This window comes from Ascaphus truei, chromosome 14 (genome assembly GCF_040206685.1).
Source record: "Ascaphus truei isolate aAscTru1 chromosome 14, aAscTru1.hap1, whole genome shotgun sequence".
Classification (NCBI taxonomy): domain Eukaryota; kingdom Metazoa; phylum Chordata; class Amphibia; order Anura; family Ascaphidae; genus Ascaphus; species Ascaphus truei.
This window is the reverse complement of record NC_134496.1, coordinates 48300681-48310837: the sequence shown is the minus strand read 5'-3', so window position 1 is coordinate 48310837 and position 10157 is coordinate 48300681.

Sequence of the window (10157 nt, the reverse complement as noted above, 5' to 3'; positions counted from 1 at the left end):
AGACGCTGGCTCTGATAATCCACGGCACTGAGTTGGAATCAGGGGGACCTGGTTCAGTTCCCATTATCAGCTCCTGATGGCTGTGGGGAAGTCACTTTAACTTCTTGTTCCTCAAGCACCAAAAACATAGATTGTAAGCTCCTCTGAGCAAGGACTGTGCTTGTGTATTATGTACTGTAATTGTGGCACGCCTTGAATCCTATTGGGAGATAAGCACTATATGAAATACAGCTGTTATTATTTCCATTTCCATTGCATTGAAACGGACAATAAATAATATGTTTAGTTAGGTTATGACAAGTCAGACTTGAATAATAATTTTGACTCGGAGAACATGGAAAAAAGTGAAGACCCCAGCAGAATGATGGAGATCCTATCATAATACTTTGTGTAGTTATTTAACCTATAAAGAGGCCGTCTGTCCCTACATTCATAAATATGATGATCATTTAAAAAAAAAAATATTCTGGCTTTAGATGTAGATTTGAAAAGTCCAAAGATGCACATCTGGGGGTGGGCAACTCCAGTCCTCAAGGGCCACCAACAGGCCAGGTTTCCAGGATATTCATGCTTCAGCACAGGTGGCTCAATCAGTAACTCAGTCAAAGATTGAGCCATCTGTGCTGAAGCAGGGATATCCTGAAACCCTGACCTGTTGCCAGCCCTTGAGGACTGGAGTCGCCCAACCCTGATGTGCATTGAATAATTAACAAAACACACAAAACCCCAGCAAGTTCTTCTTTGGGAATCCCTGTTGTCGTACATTGAATAATGTAATATTGTGCAAGTGCTCTTTTGTTGCAGATCCAGTTAATCTGTTATGAAGAAGTACGAAATGCTCACAGTGACCTTTTAATGACCGGAGGATACAGAAGCTTATCTTCATATCGACTATTCATAACGTGTGATGGATGGTAAACCACTAACACGGAGTGAAAAAAAATGACAGCAAAGTAAATGAACTGTTACCAGGGTTTCTGGAAAAACTCTGTACAGAGCATGCTACAGTATGAAGTTTAGGTGCAATTGTGACCCTGTCAACTTTCTTTTATACACTTCTAGGTACGCAGGTGAAATAAGAGAAAAAAATGATATTTCTGCACAAGTATCATGCGATGCATCTCAGTGACATTTATATCAGATATATTATAATAATAATAGCATGTTCTTGGATAGCGCTGCTAGTTTTACGTAGTGCTTTACAGAGATATTTTGCAGGCACAAGTCCCTGCCCTGTGGAGCTTACAATCTATGTTTTTGGTGCCTGGGGCACAGGGAGATAAAGTGACTTGCCCAAGGTCACAAGTAGCTGACCCCAGGAATTGAACCAGGCTCCCCTGCTATCAAACGCTGTGCCAGTCAGTGTCTTTACTCACTGAGCCACTTCCTCTCCCTATATTATAGAGTGAATAAATCTGGTAATAAAAAATTTACAGGTCTTACATCTAAGTCATATTGACGTAAAATCAAAGTGCTCCACACATGCTGTATGTCGAGTTTACAGTATGTGCTGCTAATACCACTTAATGAACTCCCAAAAAGCCGCCGCAGGGGCAGAGCAATGCTTCGCCGGCCGATCAAAGCAAACAAGGTCAATTATAAACAACTAACTAATGTTAGTTATTATATATTTTTAATTGAAACCGAAAATGCCCACATCATTTTGCTCTGTTGCAACATGTTCACTTGTCTTTGCCTCCATTAGATGTGCTGCGGTAATTAGAATTGAATTTGCCCTACATCATGGAGTAGTTTATTTCCATTGGTGAACAGCATACCCCAGCATTTTCTGTGTCTCTGCCTTCCTGAGTTATCTGTCGACAATATATTGTTGACAAAGTGCTTCCTGCTCTACCCTTGAACTTTGCGAAAAAGTTTGAAAACATCGGTAAGGACCAATTCATCTTCTCTTTACCTGGAGGCGGTGTAATCAAAGTCAAACCACATGAAAAGCACATGTACACCCATCCAGTTTACTGCTTCATGTAGTTAGCGTTACATATAACACCCGGCATCACTTTGTACGTTTTCCCCGCCCCCCTAAGAATAAATAATAAAGCATACCCAACTGATGATAATAATAAGGACGTGCTTATACAAGGAAAAAAACAGATTAACTGTAATAATGTTTTATGGTTACGCTGTTTCATTTGTAGAGTAATTCGAACCGCTTTCAGTTGATATTTACCATCATGACAAAGGTGCTCTTTGGCACTGAAATCAAATAAATAAAACAAAACCGTAGCTATTTCAGACACCAGAAATATACTGGGTACATGTCGCAATATCTGGCATGGTTCTTGTCATTAATAATCAAGTCCTCAGTGGGCTGTCCATATAAATATACACGTATGCGTTCACATTTGCTTTTCCGTGCCTATTATGCACAGATTTGCTATCCTCGCCACTGTTCATTTCCATTTGGACTAATGTGTATTAGTTCTGCCCCTATGATAAACCGCTTGCCCTTGGAAAGGAAGGAAGTGTATTAATGTCTTTAGCATCTCGGTACTGTACAGTTATAGCGCAGATGACAGATATACTGCTTAACGGTTTCCATCGTGTGGTATTTTCTGTGTTATTAGGGTCAGTTTAGGGGGGGAGATTTTGCAGCAATGTAGTCCATATTTTTCCACAATTAAAAATAAAAACTGAATAGGTTTATGGAAAATCAGATACACTTCTACATTTTCTTTAGGTTTGTGCATGATTTCCCCTAATGTGGTGGTATTGAAAAACCAACTTGAAAATTACAATTTAATTGGACATGTGAGTTTTGCACAATCTGTATATTGTGCTGTCCCAAAACAGCATTGTTTCTCTTTAATATGCTGTATTCACAGGGTTGCCAGGTGTCCTGTATATATGGGATTATCCCTTTTTTCAGTTCCCTGTCCCATTGTCCCTGAAACTTATGTTAGGGTGGTTAAATGCCCCGTATTTTCGGGAGAAGGCGAATTGCGGCTGCAGCAGAGCGCCACGGAGGACAATGGCTGCAGCAGCAGAGCAGGGCAGGGTCAGAGGCCAACTCAGCGGTCCGACCCATAAATCAATGACAACTTCCAGTGTCTTCTTTCAGGATTGGCTTCGCTCACGTTACAGGCCGAGCTCATGGTGCAGTGTCGCTACGTGAGCGCGCTTGTGTCTGTGCACACTTCTGGGACACTTACCTGATTGCCTATGGTAGTTCCTCAAGTGCCCGCGGAGCTGCACACGTCGACGCTGCTACATTTTGCCGCCACAACATAAATTAAGATTTTAGGCTGCAATCGCATGACAGTGTCACGTAAGCTGGTTCAGCCAATGACGGCAAACCAGCTCAGTGACTCATTTGTCATACCCCCGCCACGCCCACCCCCCCCAATCTCCTGCAGCTAGCGCACACCGCTAGGGCTGCAGGAGTGCGCACGGTGGCGCACACAGAAGCGTGAGCCTGCTCCACAACAATGAGCTCGGATAAAGAGGAGATGGATCGGGGGACTGAGAGATGGAGGAGATGGATGGGGAGGTGATCAGAGAGATGCGGGAGGGCAGAGAGATGAATGGGGGGTGAGAGATGGATGAGATGAATGGGGGGATGAGAGATGGATGAGATGAATGGGGTATGAGAGATGGATGAGATGAATGGGGGGATGAGAGATGGATGGGGAGGTGATCTGAGAGATGGTGGGCTGAGAGATGGAGGAGATGGCTGGGGGATGAGAGATGGAGAGATGGATGGGGGGACTGAGAGATGGAGGAGATGGATGGGGGGACTGAGAGATGGATGAGAGATGGATGGGGAGGTGATCAGAGAGATGCGGGAGGGCAGAGAGATGAATGGGGGGTGAGAGATGAAGGAGATGGATCAGGGCTGAGAGATGGATGAGATGGATGGGGTATGAGAGATGGATAGGGGTGGGGATCTGAGAGATGGAGCAGGGCTGAGAGATGGATGGGGGGATGAGAGATGAGATGAATGGGGGGACTGAGAGATGGATGGGGGAGGGGATCTGAGAGATGGAGCAGGGCTGAAAGATGAATGGAGGAGAAGGGTGGAGAGAGAAAAAGGGGAAGAGAGGGGGTATGTATGTACCTCTTCCTTATACTACGCCAACTATGGCAGGGGAGTGATGAAGTTTGCAAGGTGGAGAGAGAGGTCACTAGTCAGAGAGGTGTCACGTGTGACTCGCAGGGGAAGCAGTCACGCCTCTGCGAGTCGTTACCGCCGGTGTCCCGTATTTTAAAAACCTAAATGTGGCAACCCTAAGCTTTCACAAGAAGTGGATGGTATTTTTGGATATTCTAAAGGTCCAGAATGAACATCCCCATAGAATAATAATATATCCGCTTAGAATAATATAGCTGAGAAAATACAGGGATTGATGATAGCCAAGAGCCTATGGTAGAGATCAGGGGTGCTCAACTCCAGTCCTAGGCACCCCTCAGCAGGTCAGGTTTTCAGGATATCCCTGCTTTGGCACAGGGGGGTCAATCAGTGGCTCAGTCTTTGACTGCACCACCTGTGCTGAAGCAGGGATGTCCTCAAAACCTCACCAGTTGAGGGATCTTAAGCAGAGATGGGCAAAAATTTTTGGTGGATTTGGATCTGCAGCGGATCTGCCGGTTCTTGTGGTCAGCGGATCAATCTGAGAAAGGGCGATTTTTGCGGATTTTGTTTTCAGAATCCAATCCGCGGATTCTTAGGCTGCGCTTATAGTGCCGGCGATGGCGATGCGAATTCGCCTGAAAACAAAAGCATTGCTGCCGCAGCGTGCGCTTGTAGTGTGGAGCGACGTCGCCATCGCCAAAACCCGCCGCCGGCAAAATCTGATTTTTCAAGGGCCGTCGCGTCACGTGATGGCCCTTTAACAAATCGAATTGCGTGTATTCCGCGATGCCGCCGACCGGCGAAACATAACTTTCGCCGGTGGCGACGGCGACAGGTGACGTCACCCATCGTGTCGCCGTCGCCATCGGCGGCACTATGGGCACGGCCTTAAGGATCAACCAACGGGTTGTAGCCAATGGCGGATTTTGATGAATCCGCGCGGATTAAAACCGACCAAATCCGTCTGCAAATTTTACACCGGGAAACGGATTTGGGCGGATTCATCCACCTCTAGTCTTTAGGAGTTGAGTACCCCTGCAGTAGACTAAAGAGGTGTCCTCATGTGTTGAGTTCCTTCTACCTGAAGCAGCTGCTTATCAAGGAGAACAAAGGTTGTCTTGTGTGCTTAGTCTACCAATAACACTCCTCATGCCAAACACTGTTGCCTTCAAATACATTTTTTATAAAGGCCTCTTAGTTATATTTCTTGTGAGCAATGCAAACTCTCAGTGAAGATCGTAAGGATAATATTCAAGTGCGGAAAGAGCAATTACTTGATGAGGTACACGCAGGGCCGGTTTAAGACCTTCGTAGGCCCCGGGCACTTTTATTTGTGGAGGCCTCTGTGTCCGATATTTTTACTCATTTTTATGCTAATTTCATCGTTTGCTTGTTTCTTTCGATACCAGCGATATTTGGCATCGATGCTCTTGTTTCGATATTTAAAGGTATCGATACTTCGAAAGGCATTTTAAATAAAAATTTGCTGTTTTCTCTTATTTTGTGATTTTTTTTTTTGTTTAGGTAATTTTTCAAGTGAAATATTGTAGGCCCTAAAAGGTTCGTAGGCCCGAGGCACTGTGTCGGCCTAATGTATAAAGCAGCCCCGGGTACACGCATGCTCTCTCAGCGGTGATTAATACAAAGCGAAGGCTTTTATACAATGTACAATGCAGGTATTTTTGAGTAATAAAATACTTTTGAAACGGCATTTTAGAACCCAACTCTTTGCCATTATTTCTGTTTGTCAAAGGAATAAAAAACATCCAGCAATACAATGAATAACAGATTCCTAAGAGCTGTGATGGATTAAGACCCCTGTGGTCCCGTAGACTTTGGGGGTCTTTCCTCATAGTTTATTATTTTTTGGAAAGAAACCATGGTATCGTACTGAATATTGCAACACATTTTTTTTTAATTGAAAACAGGCTTGTTGTTACATTATTTTATTTACAAGTTGTTTGTAACATTTTAATTTAGATTTGAAGATTGAAATATAAGATTCTCAACATAACAAGGACGTATACAGTTGCAAATGGAAAACTGAATGCGGAAAATACAAAAATGTGGATCAATTGTAAATCGAACGAAACTTTCAGAGATATAAAATCAAAGAAAAGGAATTTGAGAAAATATTACTATATGAAAATAAAACTGAATGAAATATAAAACGTTCTTATATGAAGGTCTAGGAGTGGCCAACTCCAGTCCTCAGGGGCCACCACCGGGTCAGGATTTAAGGATGTCCCTGCTTCAGCACAGGTGGCTCTGTCAGAATGATTGAAATGACCGAGGTTCAGTTTCAAAGACCCCTGCTTCCTAAAGATGTATAGAGCTCAGACACTACACACAGAATATACCAAATATTTTAAAGTGCCTGAAATATGACAGTGTATAAAATCACCAAGACGGGGGTCATTTTAAAGCAGCTGTTCTTGTCCCCCCATTAATACAATCTACTCAACTATAAGTAATTAGCTAAGTTGCCGATCGATCCGTACTCCTGTGATCAATTGGCGAAGATTCTGGGGTGGGGTTTGGGGGGTTTAATTAAATATCTGCAGAGGAGTATTCTGCAGTAAGTGAAACTTTGTAAATGGTTGCCATAGAAACAAAAAAGGCTTGCTCCATTATAATACATTCAAAATGTAATTTAGAGTTGTTTAAAAAAAAATGCTGCAAGTATTTTCTCCTAGTGCAGAACGGATTATTTCTTTCTTTTAAACACACGTAGAGCATTGCTTGGTCTGTAGCTTACGACCCGCGCCATGGTGCCTTCGTCCACGCGGAGGCGTGCAGGGGCTGTGACGTCACCCGCGTGAAGCGGGTGCTTTTCCTGTCCGAGGTAGACGTGCCGTGGGGGGGGGGGGCGTGCCTTGTGGCGTCACGGAGCTGGCTCGCACTCATTGGGCGAATCGCTCACGTGACCTGCGTGACGCGCCAAGAAATTCTGACGCTTACATTGAGTATTAACAAAAGGCGTCATACTTTGGAAATGCATCTGAGATGTATAGTATCAGCCAGCGGAGGTACCCGTATGCTTCGTTAAATGTTATTAGCAGCCACGCTCATTTTATTAGGAACTTTGTGGACTTGGTGAAGAATATACACGAGCCTGTACACTGAGTTATATGCCCCATTAACATACCAGGTTACTACATGGTGGTGACAGATTTATAAGAACAATCTCAAACAATAATGGGGTGATTACTGCACGGAATGATTTACAGACATCTGCACTTCGGCTTAATAATCAAATGAACTAGTAATTGCAAATGCTAATACAGGTGGCATTATAGAAGATGAATCGGATTCTGCCCCTTTAATCTTAATTGCATTTCCGCCAATTTCCAAAACTCTCAAAGGTCACGGGTAAAACGGGGAGAAGACTTGGGTCAGTCCTCTCAGGAGAGGCCCGTGTGTGATGAAGTGCTTAAAACTCTAGTTCAGAGGTGGCCAACTCCCGGGCTACCAACAGGTTAGGTTGTCAGGATATCCCTGCTTCAGCACAGGTGGGTCAATCAGTGATCGAGCCACTTGTACTGAAGCAGGGATATCCTTTAAAACTGACCTTGGTGGTTGGCCACTCCTGTACTAAACTATTTCAGTGGCATAGCTGGTAATAGAATTTTGCCAACTGTGCTGAAGCAGGGATATCCTGAAAACCTGACCTGTTGGTAGCCCTCGAAGACAGGAGTTGGCCACCCCTGCTTTAGTTACATGGAGAGTTTTTTTGTAACTTTTGTTGAGCATGAGCTGTTAATAAAATGGCAGATTTATTTATCGAATTCCCTGCATTCCACAAACCCCTGAAAGATATTCAAGTTTCCGCCACAAGAAAATAGGAGAAAAAGATTTTCTCTAACAGAAAAACACAGGCACAAGCTTGCTACATCTTCTGGGGCCACTGGAGTGAAAGGTGGATGCAGAAATAGGAAACAATGGAGGCAGAAATATCTATTGTTTGTTCCCATGAGCAAATTCTATGTTTGTAGCAATATCTATGGTTTGTTGCATTCAAGAGACAAAAATGGAGCAAAAAATGGTATATAGTGTATTAATTCCCAATATACAAGGTGGTATATCCTTGTATCAATCTCCTAGTGGTAATTTTATGTATGGAGAGAAGAGCAAATATAGTGTAATAGGTTTTTATAAGGTAAATATATTAAAATGACAAAGTGTGCACTCACAAACAAAAGTACTGCCCTATTGTTAGCTCCCTAGATGCCAACCAGTGAAGTTACAGTTGTTTCGCCTGGGTATTTAAAATGGCCACCTAATAGTAAGCCATAAACAATTATGTTTTGGGTTCCTCTTGGCCTATTCGGCGGCCATTTTGTTTCCTCAGGCTTGAGACGTATAACTTCACCAGTAAATGTCTCTGGAAATGGGAGGTCCCTAGAACTGAAAATAGTGCAGTTAACCTTTGGGGGACCCTATAAATCCTGCTGAGATTGCTGCTTTAAAATACCTTTAATTTCTGATTTTCTAAAAACTGATCAATTGGGGATCACCATTCCTAACTCACTTGCGTACGGGCACTTGACGAGGATATGTACGTTATAGTTAATTATAGTTCTTATTGTGCCTTTTTGCTAAGCTATTAATCTTACAGGATGATAAAATGAGTAACGAAGATTTTACATGGCTACGTTCTTTCCCCTCCCATTGATATTTCACATTATGATAGCAAATAGCACTGATGCTTCAGATGTAGCATATGGGCATGGGAGAATTTTTTTTTTTATACTTTTGTCATCGTGTTTTTTTAATGCCATATTAAGCACTCACTGCTTACACATCAATGTGTGTGCCTGTGTCTTGCAGATAAACCGAAATATAAAAAAACAACACAATTATTTTAGTTACAGTTTTTTTTACTTGAATTTAACAGCAATCACTGCTGTGACGCGCTATGTACATTAATGGCGCTATATAAATAAAGACAAACATAGATGTAAAAATATGTCTTGCCAACAGTTATTGTGGAAGTGTTTTATTTTTGCAAGACAAATCCTAGTATAAACATATAAGTCCTAATGACTGCCTACAAGTGCATTGTCTTAAGACTGCGGTATAACTACTTAATATACTTGTTCAACTTATTCTTACATGCTGCTGGTCCAACCTGAAGCATGAATCATCCATGAATGGACTGCAATAATCAGAGAATGAGGATGATGTTACATGGATATATTGTCTCTGGATATTTTATGAGCAGTAACAGTATGCGGGAAAGAGTATTTTAAACAGTAAACAATACATGCAATCAGAGAGGCAAAGATCAGATGCACATATGTATCTCAGATATATTACTTTTCACAATAGGACTTTTATCACCACAATGCAACATAAACCAGTTATTAAGAACTATTGAATGATCCCTTCAGCGGGTTGAAATATTACAATCTTAGTAAAAGCTGTGACACTAATAGCACTTCAAGATAATGTCTTCATATAATAGGGGAATTGTGACGTTGACATCTCCTACGTAACCTGTTTGAAAGATCTTAGTGTGCTGTGTTTCACATGCAGGTGTGCTAAATGTCACACTCTCTACTGCACTGAAACAGAAACAAGAGTAAGGCCACAGAGAGTTATGAAAGATCACTTTCAAGACCCCCAACTTCCGCACCCCCAAACCTTAATGGACCAGTGTGCAGCTGGGAAATACTCCATCCTAAGGTACACTCCTTCATACAACAAGCAGCCATCTCACCTTTTGTTTCAACATTGTCCCTCAAGATCAGGGTTTCAAATTCAGTCCCAAGGGCCACCAACAGGTCAGGTTTTATTGTATATCCCTGCTTCAGCACCAGTGCTCAGTCTTTGACTGAGCCACTGGTGCTGAAGCAGGGATATCCGTAAAAGTTGGCTTGTTGGTGGCCCTTGAGGACAGAGTTTAAGACCCCTGCTCTAGATTGTAAACTTCCAGGATCAGGACCCCCATTACCTTCTGCACAATACGTTGACACTTTACTAATGAGAAAAAGAGAGAGAGAGAGAGAGAGAGCGAGAAAGAGAGAGAGAAAGAGAGAGAGAGAGAGAGAGAGAGAGAGAGAGA